The sequence below is a fragment of the Chlorocebus sabaeus genome, chromosome 4 (genome assembly GCF_047675955.1).
Source record: "Chlorocebus sabaeus isolate Y175 chromosome 4, mChlSab1.0.hap1, whole genome shotgun sequence".
NCBI lineage: Eukaryota > Metazoa > Chordata > Mammalia > Primates > Cercopithecidae > Chlorocebus > Chlorocebus sabaeus.
Genome location: NC_132907.1, coordinates 13,117,749 through 13,135,652, shown reverse-complemented (window position 1 = coordinate 13,135,652; position 17,904 = coordinate 13,117,749).

Here is a 17,904-nt window from a genome sequence, read left to right as displayed (position 1 = left end):
CTTCACTGCCATCTCAACCTCATAAGCCTAAGCCCTGTACCATGACCTTTCATCTTGCCCTAGGGTATCACTCCAGCATCACATCCCACAGTTCCATTTTCCTCATACCCTCATTACATGCTCAATAATTACACTCCACTATTGCAGAAACTTTTACAGTTCCCTGAAACACAACATCATGATCTATAATCTTCATTCTTTGCCCATTTGCTCAGACTCGAGTTTCATCTCTTGCTCCCCTTGTGAGCCATTCCTAATTCTTCAAAACTCAATGCAGAGTTCAGTTCCAGTGGGAAACCCTCCCAGACAGTGCTAATCACTTCCCCCTCTGATTCATGGTATCTTGAGCAGGGTTCTAGTGTTGCTCAATAGGAGTCAAATAGATATTTTTGAATGAGTGAATGAATGAACATAGAAAAGGTGGGTTGCAAAGCACTTTTTTTCTTTCTTGGGGAACATTGGTTGTCTTGTGAGGTGAGAGCACAGGGTACATATTGGGATGCACTAGACAGCTTCTCACATGGCCCCATGCTACCACTTTTTGGTTTTCATGCCCTTGTACAATCCCCCCTTCTCTAGAGTGTGGGCAGGCCTCACTTCTAATGTATATGATGCAGCAAAAGTGATGAGATGAGGTTACCAAAGAATGACTTCATTATTGCTTGCATTCTCTCTCTGACTCTTCTTGCTTCTTGCTCTGTTGAAGTCAGATGCCAAGTTGTGAGCTGCCGTATGGAGAAACCCATGTGGAAAATAACTGAGAGTAGCCTTCAGTCAATAGCCAGGGAAGCTACTCTCATCATCATGTTGACATCCTGCCAACAATCGTGTGAGTGAGCTTGAAAGCAGATTCTTTTTCAGTTGAGTTTTGAGAGGAAAGCAGCCGCAGGTGACATTTTGAATATAGCCTTGAGAGAGATGCTGAGCTGGAGAACCCAATGAAGCCATTCCTGGATTCCCAACCAACAGAAATGGCAAGATAATACATGTTATTTTAAGTCACTAAACTTTAGGGTAACTTGTTGTGCAGCAATGTTACCGATACATGTGTGGTGGGAGATAAGACCAGAAAGACAGTTTGAGTCTACATGGGGAAGGGCCTTGTATGGCGTGTGAAAGAGCAGTAGGCAGAAGAATGTCTTCTCACTACCCACTCCCAAGATGTTCACTTCCCAATTCCTGACAACTGTGAATGTATTAGGTCACATGGCAAGGTGGAATTCCGGTTGCTCCTGGAATTAAGGTTGCTAATGAGCTGACTTTAGAATAGGAAGATTAATTTATCTGGTAGTCTCAATGTAATCACAGGGGTCCTTATAAAGTAATCACAGAGGGCCTCAAAGAGGAAGGCAGGAGAAACAGAGTCAGAGAAAGAGATGTGATGTGATGATGAAAGCAGAGGCCAGAATATTACAATTTCTGGCTTTGAATTTGCAAAGGGGCCATGAGCCTCGGAAGAAACACAGTCAACCTCTTGAAGACAGAGAAGGCAGGGAAATGGATTCTCTCCCAGAGCCTGTAGAAGAAACACAACCCTTTTAACACCTTGATTTTAGTTCTGTGAGACCCATTTCAGACATGTGATCTGTAGAACTGTAAGACGATAAATGTGTCTTGTTTTAAGCTAAAAAAGAGAAATAATTCTAGTTCTGCTTTTATTATACCATACTTCAATTTTTGCTGTTTACTTATTTGAACTGCCAACTAGATAGAGGGGGTTTCTTGTGACTAGAAAAGTTTCTATCTTCAGAGCCCAGCACCACAACCAGTGCAGTGTAGGTGTAAGCTGCAAGGCCATTGAATTGAGAAGTGCAAGCGTTGTCTTTTGAAACTTTCAAAAAAGTCTGTCTTATGCTTAATAATAACTTCTTTATGTGGAGAAAATGAATAGCAGCATTTTAATTAATTGTGTATTCAGGCATTAAATTAGTAAAATAGCAGTAGTTTTTGAAAATCATCTGAAGCCAATGTTATAAAACGAATCCTTAGAGGGAAAGAGCATGGATTCAAGTAATATGACCAGAAAAGAAAAGATGAGGGGAAAAAGAGAAAGAAAAATTAAAAAAAAAAAAAAAAAAGACATGTAGATGAGCATCTTTATGTAATAAATTGGCAAATATTTTAAAATATTACCTCTGGGCTGGCCCCAAATCCCTGATGTCAATTTAAGGTGCAGGAAGTTGACAAATTAGGGGTGATTTTTATCTCAAAGAATAGTGCACTTGACCTACTGAAGTTTGCAGATATCACTTCAAAATAACATTTGAGACATTTTCTAATTCAACTGCTCTAATTACTTAGCATTAGAATTAGATAATCATTATTATTCTAATTTTAAAGGCTATCCTTTGTCTTTTCATAGATCTTATTCAGTTATTTATCTCAGACCATTTATTTCAAGAGATAGTTGTTTTAGCCATGAAATGTAGCAGCTACTTTTAAAACTTTCTACTGATAAAAAAGGTCATTCTTGATATTTCTAGTAAATATATATATTTATTCTGTTGTAACAATAGGATAAATGCCATTTTATTTTGTAGTTAATTATCTCTTTATTTTGACCTTTTCATGTTTCCTGGAGATATTTTCCTTTATGCATTGTTACCTTATGGATGACAATATTCTAGTTTGTTGAAATAATTAAGTACAAATCACAAGACAACAGGAGTAGAAGAAATGCTGCTGCACTGTTAGTAAGGCACTTGTTTCTGTTTTGTTTTTAACATCAATCTTACGTTTTCTCAGTATATATGTTAATTATTTGATACAAAAACAATAAATCACATCACTGAATATAGAAATAGAATTGACATTCTAAAATTTTAGTTGGCTATAACCGGTGTTATTTTGGAAACAGTGTTAATAACAACAAGCAAAACGTGATAATCAAATAAATTTAGAAAAGTGGAAGAATAATATTTGTGGAGTTTTCATGCACTGGGAGAGTAGATTAAGCTTTAGAATGGGACTTCAAAATAAGTAGTTGATTTTTTTTTTCACATATGTGATTGCATAGATGATGTGTATATATAGGAATATGTGTATATATGTATGCATCTATAAATGTGAATAAATATAATTACATATAAACAATAATAATATATGTTTATATATAACATATATAAATTATCTTTTTTATATAATATATAACCTACATTAATATCAGTAAATTACATAATAGTATATGTGTGTATACATATATGTGTGAGTGTATATATATATCTCCAAGAAGAGAAACATCCATGAAGTAATTAACTTTAAGTGAACTGAAACTTTTTTTTTAACATTCCAGAAATCAAAGCCTGCAATTATGACGTTAAGATATATGTATGCCAGTCACCCATGACACTCAATTTACCTATATAGCAAACCTACACATGTACCCTGGAAACTCAAAAAAAGTTTAAAAAATGTGCTGCAGTTACTTGATTTATCAGTTTTAAGTAATTTGTTCCTATGAAATGTGAGCAAATCAGGGCACTAAAGCTTTCTCCCTTCTTCCCCTACTCCGTCTCCTGTTTCTTTGTTATTGGTTCAAATTATTCCTTTTTTTTTTTTTTTTTTTTTGAAACAGAGTCTCGCTCTGTGGCCCAGGCTGGAGTGCAGTGGCTGGATCTCAGCTCACTGCAAGCTCCACCTCCCGGGTTTACGCCATTCTCCTGCCTCAGTCTCCCGAGTAGCTGGGACTACAGGCACCCGCCACCTCGCCCGGCTAGTTTTTTTGGTATTTTTTAGGAGAGAAGGGGTTTCTCCGTGTTAGCCAGGATGGTCTCGATCTCCTGACCTTGTGATCCGCCTGTCTCGGCCTCCCAAACTGCTGGAATTACAGGCGTGAGCCACCGCGCCCGGCCGTTTCAAATTATTTCTCTATTCCAATATTCCTGTTGCTATGCTTTAATTTGTCCTTGCAAACAGTGGCCCAAATAAAAAACTATTGCACTTTATATGAGGGTTTCTCTCATACTGTAAAATATTATTTTCTTCTGGAAATAGAGAAAAAAATCTATTGCTTGTATGTGAAAACAAGTAAAATTCATGAAACAAAACAAAACTAAAATAATCACTTCATAATTACAGGGCACTTAAATATGGTAACAGCTTTGTCAGAAGCTGGGTTCTCAGAGGTCTCAGGAAACATCAGCGCCCGGACCTAGAAAGTGTTTATTTACTCTGTGAATGGCAGCAGGTCCTTTCTCCTCTGAGGGTAGGTTGTCAACCGATATATCTTTGAATCGATACCATTTTGAAGGAGTCACCAAGTTAATTTATCCTTATAGTGTCTCCTGTATATGGATTGACAGCTAGGCAGACAGCAGGAGTGTAAACCTGTGTTTCTTAAGATAAAATAGTTGGTGGGGAATTCTAGGCCACTCTATTATCACTAACTTAAACATAATGGCAGGTTGCCTTTTGATTCAGACTCTGATGGTGTAAAGGAAATGAAACAAGCTTTCAATTTCCTGTTCACAGAGGATTGAACTGGCCTCACATAGGCAAAGCAGGGACAAGCTTTCAGTAAAACTGATAGAAATAAAACGTCTTAATTTCCATTTAGCCATAATTATGATTATCATGCTGATTAATCACAGGCCATGTCTTAAGTTTCTCAAGATTTAGGGACAGGTGAAATTGGAATAATACCTTTGATCACTTATTGGGTGTTAATTATTCTAAATGGAATTGGTCCTCTTGACCCTTCCCTTGTCACACAGGAAAAGGTTCCTGCTTTGTCCTCTTGAGCCTTGTTTTGTTGGAGCATCTGCTTCCATTGGCTCTGACAGGAGCTCTTTCCTTAGGGAGTCCCATTCTTGCCTTTTTCCTTCTAATTATTCAGACTGTTTCTCTCTTTCCTTTAGCTACCTGCATCAAGCAAAGCTGTATTCAGTGATTTCTCTTGAGATAATGCTCTGCTGGCAACTCACCATCGACAACACAAATGTGACAAGAAGTCATCTAACAACTTGAAACTGTAAAAAAGTAGAAAATATACCCATGAAGCCTAAGCAAAAAGGATATCCACGTAGTAGCCTTCTTGGTGTTTCAAAGATCTTCCAGAAAAGGGACTTTATTATCTTGCACATAGTGGGTGCTTAAAATATACTCTTTGATAATACCATTGATGACTGTTGTAGTTGTGCCTCTTTAAAAGGAAGCACAAGGTAATCATTATGGCTTTCCAGCTGCTGAGTTGGGCAGCCTTTCAAATTTGTTTGCTGGTTATTCAATTTTCCTTAATATTAGCTGCATATGGAATAACCTGGGGAAGTTTAAAATATTGATGCCTGGATCTCATCCTCAGAGACTCTAACTTACTTTGGCTAGCATGTAGCCAGGACCTTGGGATTTTAAAAACCTCCTAGGTGATGTGTACATGCCGGCAAGGTTGAGAATCATTGTCTAAATTGCATTAGCTGGTATATGCTGGATGCTTTGGTGCCAGCCCTGTGCTAGGTGCATTACATATGGCATCTTGTTTGCTCAGCAAAACAATGCCATGTAGTTGCAATTATTACCTCCATTTTGCAGATAAGGGGAACCAAACTCTGACAGGCTCAGTGAATTTTTCAAAGTCACGTGGGGCTAGTGAACAGTCAAGAAAGGATTTCAACCAGCTCTGTCCACAGTTATGTGCTGCTGACCATCTTCATTGGCAGGTTTTTGACCAACGTAGAACACACGGCTGGTTATATGTTACGCATGGTGTGAGGGAGATTCCTTTGTTACCAGGAGGTTGAGCTGGCTAGTGTTTTCCAACCTTTCCTAATGAGAATTTTCTGGGGTTTCCAAGCTTCTTTCCTGGAAGCTGATTCAGCAGTTCTGGATTGGACGTCCAATAATTTTGTTGTTGTTGTTTTTGTTAGCAAATGCTTTGGTTGATTCTTACTTTAGAGAAGCTGGGGAAGCTCTGGAAGAGATGACTGGTGAAGAATCCTGGGATTCTGTGATGAATTCTCCAAATCCTTCTAGGGAAAAGCTGGAAAACTCTGTGGTTCTGAATCCCAATGAACCAGCAGTGACCGGGATAACCTTTACACCATGTTCCTTTAAGTTGCAGGCTCTGCATATTACGTTGGCCCCATGTTTACAGTCTCCTCTTCCTGCATCCATCCTGGCAGTGTTGGGACCAATGCCTTTTACATACTTTTGGGCCTGCTTCATCATTTAAGTTCTTTCCTCTCATCCGAAGAGCTGATTTTGCTCATCTGTGCCCATCTTACCTCTATGCTCTGTGATGTCAAATTGATAGCTTGAAATTGGCCATGATAAGAGGTTTTTATTTTATTTTTTAATTTGAATCTTACAATAGAGTAGTTTTATAGGTACAGACAAGTTACAAAGATAGAAGAGAGATTTCTCTTATACTCTTTGGTGGACGTTTTTACAACATCAATATCAGCAAATGCTAAAATTAGGACTCTTCCCCATTTCCCACACACCATCCTGAAGCCCATTTTTAAACATTTAAGGCACACCACTATTTAAGCTTTCAGCACCACCTACAGAGAGTGTTAGCATTGCTGGCTGGAAAAGGAAAAGTTTCATTAGATATTTTCAGATGTTTTGTGTTGGTAAGATTCTCACTTAAAAAAAATACACAAATCTAGGAGAATGTATACTCAAAGGACAGGAGATGGAATGCAATGCTAATTCTACTTGATAAATATTACACAGTAGTGAACCTACTGGGAAAAAAGCAAATGATATCTGTATTTTATATTTTATATATCTGAAGAGAAGAACTGGTAAATCTGACCTGAAAAATTCTATAAGCATCTATAGCTCAAACTAGGCCTCTAGGTATAAAGCACTTATTTTTTATGGAGTGTTTATATAATTAGAAGCTTCACTAAACTCGTGATAAAATTTTGCTTCATATTTACTTCATGTAGTTTAATATTTTAGAATTTCTATCTAGGAGACTTATGGACTTATGACTTATTCAAATATTTTAAGGATTTTATAAAGTGTTTTAATTTAGGAAACAAAAATCATTGCCAATTACAAAAGCCATGTTATGTGTCAAATCAATGTGAGCTTTGCTAAATCTAACTTCTCAGTCAAGAGCAAGGCCAGGTCTCACTTACTCCAGAAAGCATTTCCTGCCCACTCCAGCCAAGAATGTTCCTTCCTCTTTCTGATCTATTACTGCTTTTCCCCACAAATTGTTATTTGGTACTTAACATCAGAAGACCTGTTGCAAGGTTGTCTTTCAGCTGTCTTAAGATAGCTCCTGTTTTGTTACAGATCTTTGGCTTTGATATTTATCTTATCATGTGCATTTGTGTCATTTTTCTTGCACAGATTTCCTAGAATCTTACATTTCCTTTTGCCTTTGGAAGAGATTTTAAAGGTCATCTTTCTGATACCTATTTGGTGATATCCCCTTACAAAATCGCCTCCTTGCTACTATTTAGTCATTGAGCCAAGGTGGGCTTCAAGGGCATGTGACCTGTGCAGTTACCCAGGACTCCTTGTTCAGAAGAACCCCACACTTGATTTAATGCTCTGCAGTTGTGTCTGAAATTCTTAATAATTTTTGAACAATGGGTCCTGAATTTTCACTTGGCCCTGGGCCTGCGAATTATGTAAGCAGTCCTGCATCCAGCTGTTGATCACTTGAGGACATTAATCACCTTTTTTTCTTTATAAAAACCCCATTACTTATCATGAATTTAGTGCTCATTAAATATTTTCTGATTGGCTTGGCTTGGTGGCTCACACCTGTCATCGCAACACTTGGGGAGACTGAGGCAGGTGGATTGTTTGAGCCTAGGAGTGCAAGACTGGCATGGGCAACATAGTGAGACCCTATATGTAAAAGACCTCTAAAAGAAAAAAAAAATTTTAATTAGCAAGGAGTGGTGGTGCACACCTGTGGCCCCAGCTCCTTAGGAAGCTGTGGTGGGAAAATCGGGCTTAAGCCCAGGTGGTAGAGGCTGAAATGAGATGTAATCATGCCACTCCATTCCAACCTAGGTCACCATGTGGGAGCTAATCTCAAAAAAAAAAAAAAAAAAAAAGAAAAGAAAAGAAAAGAAAAGAAAAATTCTGATGGTATGGAAAAGACTTCCTGCCAATCTTTGCTGACCCCACCAAAAAAAAAAAAAAAAAGTAGTCTAAGAATGTGTCCAATCTCTTTGGAGGTAAAACATTTCACAGGGGTAATGGGTTTTATTATGCAATTAAATGGTTGATGTTAGCTATAGAAAATGAGACTTTTTAGGTAAATAGACATGTTACATTATTTTAAAAGGTAACTAACATTAAAAGCAACTCTATAGTACTAAAAATTAATGGTTTAGGCTTTGTGTATAACTTCAGTAACAATAATTTACATTAAAATATAATAACAACGTAGGAAAATCCAACTGAGATTTCTTGTCTCATTTTCACTTAAGCCTGAAGGTATAAAAACACCAGTTGGCAAATATAGGTTTTGAATAATCAACTAGCAAAGCCTAAAACAGTCCTTAATGTTTGTGAAAGTAAAGAAAAAACAAAAGAAAGGAAAACAATTTGTACTAGAGATTCAAACTGAGCTTGTACTGCTCAGTGGGAAACGTTAATCAGTTCATTATTATGTTTGTTATTTTCCTTCATTGTGTAAGTGAGCAACATTGAAAAATAAAATAATAAGCAAGAAGGTGGTCTTGGGTCTGTATTTGGAAAACCAACAAAACATCCACTAGCTATTTGACAGCTAAAAGATTCATAAAATTGGAGTTTTTGATCACTGTATTTTAATATTTATATGTAGAAGTGGTAAGTATGTATGATATGAAAGAAAAATACTCACTGGTATTTAAGGTGCTACCTAAAATACTGAGCTAAGCAGTTTTATTGATGCTGTATACATACTAATAAAACAGTCTCCTTTTTATAACTGAGAGTTTCATAATTGAATGGGAGGAAATACTTAATCATATAACTATTCTGTTGTAATGGTGTATTGACTTCTTAATGTAAGATATAATACTTCTTTATGTTTAGAAATGTAAGCAAACAAAACTCTTTGATCGCTATATATTTTGATACTGAGGCTATCTATACATAATAGTACACACTTTAGGAACAAATAAGGCATTCCATTGGCAGTAATTACTGTATATTGAGAACTTGCCCCTTCTGACTGAACAGGCAGTTTCTATTCAAAAGACCCTGTTTACCAAGTAGTGAGTCAAATTGTGTTATTTTTATCCACTCAAGTTCCATGCTGAGAAATATTTCAGAGTAAGTGTTCAACAGTGAAGAATATAAAGAGTTCTACATTTATATGTACTTTTCCTAAAAAGAAACTCTTTGTCTGACTCTTGCAAGATTTGAGCTTTTCAAGAGTTAGATTTCATGTGCCATGTCTGTAGTTAACTGAATTGAAAGGGGCAGCATTCTTAGTTAAAAGCTAAGGTAAAATTATAAACTAATTTTTGGTTTAAACGTGAGAGATTAATAATATGAACACATGTAAAATTGATTGAAAAATGGCAACTTTAGAAATCAGTTAAAGTTTCTCAAATAAATCATTGCATTCTGTTTTAAATTATGATTCATATATATGTCAATTTCTTTGTTAAATTGTAAGTTCTAGTGGGCAAGAGTAATATCTGCACATTTTTGCATATAGCATATTTGCTAAAATATATTTATAAGAGGAATTACTGAATTATTATAAGTGTGGTAAAAACTAGAATAGCATGATTAAGTAGCTACACAGTTCAGTAAAGGGAAAAATCAAAACCATTGGCAACATGTGAAAAAGATGCCAACAGAAAGTCAAAATGTTCATTTGGGCTTTCTAGGGATATATTATTATATGAAATCCATCAAGTCAAAGCTTTGCTCATTTCCCCAAGAAGTGTATATTCTTTAGAATTTGCAAAAAAAATTCCCCTATGCTAGCAACCCCACACCAGATACCTCAGGAAATTGAGTTCTCTGGACCACACATAATCTACACATCAAGCCTGTTTTTCCACTGTTATAAATCTGCAATTTCTATCTTCTGAATATGTTTGCAAGCCAGTAGAAGACATTATTTCAAATTGTATCTATAATAGCTACATAATTTCTAGAGGTTATGCACAAAGCTAGACTCCAAAGTAGTAGGTTGGCTGCTCAGGTGCTAGGGCTAGTGTGGGAATCTTGCTAATTTTCAAGGAAAGCTGATCCATGCTAAGGCAAAAGTGGAGGGCAGAGTCCAGGCCTAGGCAGGCGTTAGGACAGAGGTCTCTTTCTACCAGGCCCAGGGACACATTATTTCACCCGGTGGAGCAAGAAAAGATAAAGCCTGAAGGCCAGATTTCTGGAAATGCTATATGAAATTTGAAAACAGACTTCCTATGAAATGTAATATTTTCTCATTAAACTAATGACGGGAGAACAGCTGTTGACTTTAGTTCAGTGAGCTTTGGGTTTTCTCTTATTGCATTTTTCATAATATACAAGTGTTAGTGTTAGGATAAAATCTTGGGCTTGCAGTTAGGTGACCTGAATTCAATTCCCTTTGCAGCACTAATAGGCTGCGTGGTTTTCATCAAGCCTTTCCTCTGTCATGCTTCATTGCCACTTATGAAATAGGGACAGTAATACGGTGTCTTTTAGAGATTTTGTAATTTTTGTTTTAGCTATTCTATTAACAGGGAAACAGGTCTGCCACTTTTATTAGATGGTTTTTTGTCCTTTTCTAACTCACGTTCTCTCTGTCTCTAGACACTTGTGTGTTAGTTTGCACATGTGCACACTCACATTTTTTGTGGCTTAATGGAAAATATTTGTGGCTAACCTTCCACGCAAAGGTGCTCCAGTCTTTAAGATCATCTAAAATGTCCTTGTGTGAATCTTTATGTAACATTTTTTCAGTCACAGTGAGTTTATTTGATTTTGCAGTTCATGTTCCCTACTCTGTATTTATAGGTATACACTGCACACACCCTTTGGTCAAATCTCAGTTTGCAGATTGTTTTTGCTCACATCGGAGGGTCCATTAGTGTGCTTTGGTTCATAAAAGTCCGCATTGAGTTTGTAGGAAATGTTTAGAGAATGTGACCTTTAAAACTAAATTTACCCTGGGAGAAAGATAGTGTGTCAGTAAATCTGTGGTTACACAATAATTTTCTTTATATGAAAAAATTAGACTAAGGCAAGTGACTTAATTATTTTAAATGATGTAAACTGATGATTATAATTGTATACATTCTATTTCACAGTATGTAAAAGAAACTGAGTATTCTATGATTTTAAATTTATTTTATTTTTTAAACCCAATTTGCATTCAAAATAATATGGTGAATTGGAGCAATTCCTTAAAATCCATATTTTTACAGATGGTAAAAATGGAGGATCTTAAGCTGCCTGGTTATTAAATTTAAAGTCAAGTCTTCTGACTAGATTGCACTGTTTCTATTAAAAAACCCACAAAAAACAAAAAACAAAAAACTCAGTGAACTCTATTGTTCTAAACACTTGGTTCTTCCTGTTGTGATTAAACTGACCTAGTTCCATTTACTTGGGATTCAACAAAGCTTAATGAAGTGTTGAAGTGGTGAATTTATCAAACAGCATCAACTGCAAGTTTTTCAAAAAATGGTAAAAATAAGACATAAACTACAACAAAAAATGGAAAATACAATCAAAGACTGTGATGCAGGCAGCGGGCTGATGCTTATGGAACTTTTTGGTCTTACTACCTTTCCCAGTATCCTGAAGCAGCTGTCTTGGTAGAATGGTGGAATGGCCGTTTGAACACAGTTACAGTGCCAGCTAGGTGACCTTACCTTGCAGGGATGGAGAAAGGTTTTTCAGGAAACTGTGTAGGCTCTGAGTTGACATTCAATGCATGGTGCTGTTTCTCCCATAGCCAGGATTCATATGTCTAGAAATCAAGGGGTGGAAATGGGAGTGGCACCGCTCACTAGTACCCCTAGTGATCCACTAGCAAAATTTTTGCTTCCAGTTCCTGTAACCTTATGCTATGCTGACTAGAATTCTTAGTTCAAAGGGAGGAATGTTTCCACCAGGAGATGCAATGATTTCATTGAACTGGAAGTTACGACTGCCACCCGGCCACTTTGGGCTCCTTTTGTTTCTAAATCAACAGGCAAAAAAGGAAGTTACTTTGCTGGCTGGAGTTATTGATCCTAACTATCCAGGGAAAATAGGACTGCAACTCCACAACAGAGATAAGAAAGACAATGTCTGGAATACAGGAAATCCCTGTCATGTGATTAAAGTCAGTGGAAATTTACGACAACTCCATTCAGGCAAGACTACTAACGAACCAGATCCTTCAGAAGTCAACATTTGGATCACTGCAACAGGAAAAGAACCATGACCAGCTACCAGCTAAAGGCAAAGTAAATACAGGATAGATAGTGAAAGGATGTAGTTGTAAATCCGTCTATGACCACATGACCAGTTACAGAAACGAGAGCTCTGTCAAGTGTTTCTTCCTTATTTTGTTATGAATATATTTGTGTATGTGTATAGTAGATATCTTTGTTTTCTTCTATTTCTTATCTCCTTAGTATGTAACAAAAGATATATTGACTTTCTATCATAGTGTTTAAGTACCATTAACTTTACATCATAATATGTAAGTTATAGAACATCCAAGAGAAGAGTAAACATCACCATGAACTTTGCAACCCTTCTGAGGAAAGGGTTAATGCATTTTCTGCCACATACAGGTTAGTTGTGTCATGTTGTGTAAAAGTATGACCTTGTTATCTTTATTTGGAGATTAACGTAGTTTAAGAAAATGTACATGGGTGCCAAGTGGAAAAAGGATGGGTTTGTGATGGATTAATTTTTTTGTGCCAACTTGGTTAGGCCATGGTACCCAGATATTTGGTCAAACATTATTCTAGATGTTTTTGCGAGGGTATTTTTTTTGAGGAGATTCACGTTTAAATCAGTAGACACATAAAGCAGATCATCCATAGTGGGTTAGCTGTGTTCAACCAGTCAAAGCCCTTAATAAAAAAGACTGACTTCTTTAGAAGAAGAGGGAATGCGGCCAGCAGACTGTCTTTGGACCTGAACTGCAACATCAATTCTTTCCTTTGTCTCCAGCCTGCTGGTCTACCCTACAGATTTTGGACTTACTGTCTCCACAATTGTGTAAGAATTCTTTAAACCAAATTTATTTTTCTCTTACTTGTTCTCTTTCCCTCTCTGCCTCTATATATGCATGTATACACACACATCCTATTAGCTCTGTCTCTCTGGAGAGCCCTATCTAATACAGATGAGTTTCTGAAACAATGGAAAAACCATTAATAGTGATAAGTAACATAATGGGATTCCACTAAGATGTAAGCTCAATGATGGGAAGGTATCTGTCTCTTGATTACTGCTCTCTACAGCACATACAATATTCCCCAGCAAAGAAAGGCAGTCAAAAAATACTTGTTAAAGTTATGAATGAGAAGCCTGTGGAGAAGAGTCATCACTTGGCAAATGAAAAGCTATGAACACAGCTTATGAAAGGGAATAGTCAAATCTGTTAAATACTTAAAAGCTAGATATGATGATTAGTTGGTCATTGATAATGTTAGAGGAGTGGATTTACTGAGAAATACAGAAATAATTACTAATAACCTTTAAAAAGTTTGGTAATAAAAGTTCTCACTGGCTGTGCTTTATTCAATTTACTCATCTGTAGGTGAGTAAATACGTGATCATAGTAAAATGATTATGATTTTATAACACTAGGTTTGGGGTGCATTGTTTCTCAATAGTAACTGGAAATCAAAAGGTGGTTGCTAAAATGTCCAATGGGGGATTGCATGTTATCCTTACAGCAAACTTAAAATGAATGTGGTATTATTATTATTCCTATTTATCATAGAATATAACTGAGGCGCAGATATGAAGATATGACGAAGATTCTCTTCCCAGTGTCACAGAATTAACAAAGGTAGACAGTATTGAAATGCACTTTTTTTTTCCACTTTACAATAGAAATAAATGTAGAGAAAAGAGAAGACAGAGAGACAAGGAAGAACCCAGGTGGGGATAGTGTCTGTAGGTCTCCCAGAGAGGCTGATTTCCAAGAATATTACTGCTTCTGAGAGTGAAGGAAAGCAAAACTGTAATGGTGGGGATCAAGTGGAGCTGGTGAACATGGCTGGGAGCCTTCATCAACTCAAGTCCCTCTGCCCTGAGTAAAGGGCCCTTGTTGTGTCTGAGGGATGAAGGAAACCCATCCTAGGTTAGATTTAGAACACCAATGTGGGGCATGAGAGGGGAGCTGGCCAAAAACAAACAAACAAACAAAAAAGGCAAAAAGACCGCTGAGCAACGCTGGGCAAGGAGTCCATAAGGAATTGCAGATGAAGAATTTGTCACGGCAGCTTCTGCATAGCACTGTGACTTTCCTCTGAGGTGACATCAGTCCAGATACAGGCCTTGAAGAGGTAAGTCTTGGGACTGGTTTAAGGGTAGAGATTTGCAGGATCAGGGTGCTGGAAGCATGTAGTGAAATACGGGGAGAAGGCCATTTATTCAATCATAAGATAAATATTTTTATCTCCTACATTCCACGCTGTCAATAAATGTTTGCTTGAGGAGTCAAGGGTGCTGATGAGGTAGTTTCCGAGTTTGCTGGGATGAATTCCTTTCCTCTAGGGAATGAAGGTCTGAATGGGAGCGACAAGCAGTTATATCAGTGTCAGGATGGGTGGGATCCTGATTTATAGGAGAATGTGGTTAGAGAGTGAGGTATAAAGTTTAAAATATCAAAGATGTAATATATCTTGATGGTGACAAGGTCTTGAAAAGGGTATAGCTATCTTCAATGAGTGAATGATGTGGTAGACATGAAGAAGTCAAAGAACTGTAACAGCAGACATTATATTTGGCCAATCCTTCTGTTCCTTCAATTTGTTTGACACAAAGACTTTCAGGGTCGACTTTTAATCATGAGTAGCCTACTTCCAGATGAAAAAAATGAGGAAGGGGATTCTATAGTCATAGAAAGCATCTTCAATAGAGGATCAAAACAGAAAAACCCTTTGAGTCAAACTGTCTCAATTATTGCCTTAAAAATAGTGGAAATAGAAAGCAATTATCACAAGGAAAAGGAGAGGTTATGCTCTATCCTAGGTAGAAGTACTTTCTGGATGGCAGCTTCTCAATATATTCAGTAATGGTAGCATTTTGAATGAGGTCAATCTGTGTTTACAATCACAAAATAATTCATTCAGCTATGAATTTGAGCACATTGCTTATAAAATGTACACCCAGGCTTTGAATAGTTATGCGAAATGTGTAACACTTTTGATATCACTGTGCTCTACATTCTTCTTTTCATGCACACATAGAGGTGAAAAGAACTCTTGGTTTGTAGCCAAATAGTATTAGCAGTGAACATGCATGTACACGCCTAATTTAGATCTTGGGAATCGTCAGACAGCTGGACGAAGGTTATGCTTTTCCCTCTGTACATTAAAGAATATGAATAAATGGTTTTATGGCTTCATAATTCAGAGTGCATTATATCAGTCAGTCTGAAAAATAAAAATGTTGGTAACAATTAGGCTACAGTTACTCTATAGAGTGAAGTGTCCCCAAGGCAGCAATGTATGAAGCTCCTGCTACTAATTACCACCTGTGTTCAACATGCTCATCACGCAAGCCTGAGCCCCACTTTGGGCTCAGGAGGGCACTGTGATACTGAGCAAAAGGAAGCAGCCACTGAGTTCACAGTGACCAGAAGAGAGCATGAGTTTATATTGTATCACAAAAGAGGACTGCCTGAAGTGGCTGTTCTGAGGCTGCAGCTGCTCAGTGGAGCAATTTAGTAAAGTAGGCAGAATCCATGCTTTTGGCAATACTTGCCTCTATGCAGACATGCCAGCTTCTGGACCTTTCTGATATATGGACAACAACATGATCTTCCTCTTCTTTGTTTCCACCGTCCCTGCTTTAATCAGATCATCAGCACACATCCAGCCTGCTTGATATTCTTCTAATTAATCTCCTCCTTCTCTCCAGACACTCTATTCATTTTTTAAAAGTATGTATCTCAAAACACTGAACTTATTCTTTTGTAAGGCAGAGAATGCTAGCTGTTTCCTAATATCTATCTTCTCCTCCTTTGATGTAACAAACACTTAAGCTGAAGAATACATTTCCCTGCTTGCTTTGTAGCTAGGTGTGACCATGTGACTAAATTTTATCCAAGGGGCTATGCAAAGAATTGGTGGGTGCAAGTTCTGGCTCACGGACTTAAAAACAAAAGCACTATGTCGTCCTCTGCCCTGTTCTCCTTTAGTGCCGACTAGAATGCAGATGTGATGGTGGCGGCTGCATCAACCATCTGAGATACCTGCTACATGTGGCAGAGCAACAAGGCGGAAGGGGCCTGGGACTCCGGCAATGGGATGCTGCCCTAACAGCTCTGGATTGCTTATCCTTGGATTGCTGTGAGGGAGAGGAAATAAATTTTCACATTGTTTAAGACATTATTACTTTGGCCTTTATTTTAACAGTAAATAAAGGTAATATATTCTGAGGTACTTTGGTTAAAGGTTTTCATTGGCTCCCCATTGCTTAAAGATAAGTCCATAGCCCAAATGAGGACATTTAAGTTTCTTCCAAATCCAGGTTCAGTTCACCTTTTCAGTACAATTCTCTGCCAATAGTCTAGACCTGATGGCACCACATCTGTGCTGCTTTCCTGGACTCCCTGTAATTTTTTCCTGGCAGACTGAATTTTTTCTTCCTCAGGGCTTCTAGAGCAGTGTGCACGTGTGTGTGTCTGTGTGTGATTTGCATTTCCTTATAATTGCTTATAGTATAATTTGAGCTTATCTCCCTCTCTAGAGATTATTCCACTGTATCTTATTCACCAGAAGTAGACTCCACCCCAGCCCTCTACCCTTAGTTTTGTCACAGGTGAAGTGATCAGTGGATAATCAAAATGGACAAAAAACTGAGGAATGTGTTTTTCTTAAGGAGTGGAACTCCGAATGAAATTGAGTAAAGAGGAATGGAATGAAGGTTTGAAGGCACGTTGCATCATTTTTAATTAAAATGTCTTTGGTGATGGGATGGGGGTGTAGAGGGAGGTCAGGAAATCAAACAGCATGGGGCAGATGCCTTTGGTTACTGGATTCAAGCTGGAAAAACAGTCCCTGACAGGCTGCAGTCGTTATTGTGTGTTTCTAGAACTTTGAAAGATAAGGAGGAAATCTGCAGACAAGCTCCGTAGGGAGGAAGGGACTTGGGCTGGTGAAGTCCCTGAGAATAGGCATGTCTGGCTTCACTGCATGTGGAGATGGCCTCCAGTGTATCTGACATTGACAGATGTCCTTTGACATGCAGCTTCCTGCCGTCTCTGACTGGCGCAGGTCCACTTGATGCCCAGTGCAAGAACTCACAGCCAATGTGTTTAGTTTAATCTGCTTTATACACTGCCCAGCACTTCACCTTAAACAAAAGATATCCTCAGTAGTCAACATTTGTGAATGACGAATGACATGTCTTAGCATTTTAAGTTTCTATTGAAAAATTATCCTCTGCTTAGATGCATACTCCAAACATCTAAGCCTTATGAGAAAGGTCTCTGGAATAGTCTTACGAATTCTAGTTATACGAAAGTAGGAGACGAGGGGAAAACTGTACCCATCTAAAGTTACAAACTGATTTTGAAAATCAACTTTGACGTGAAACCAATGATACAATTTTTGTTCTTGTCCTTTTCTTTTTAAACTTCTGAATAAGCTATAAGCTTAGCACAGTACAGAAGGCAGAATTTTTCATGAGTGAATTGAAGCTTGTCACATAAACATAGTGACTGAGAACGTTGAGTTCAAGATCAAATTGTATGGACACAGGGCCTTGTTCCACTCTGTTATAGCAGTATACTTAAACACGCTGCACTTCAATTTCCTCATATGCAAC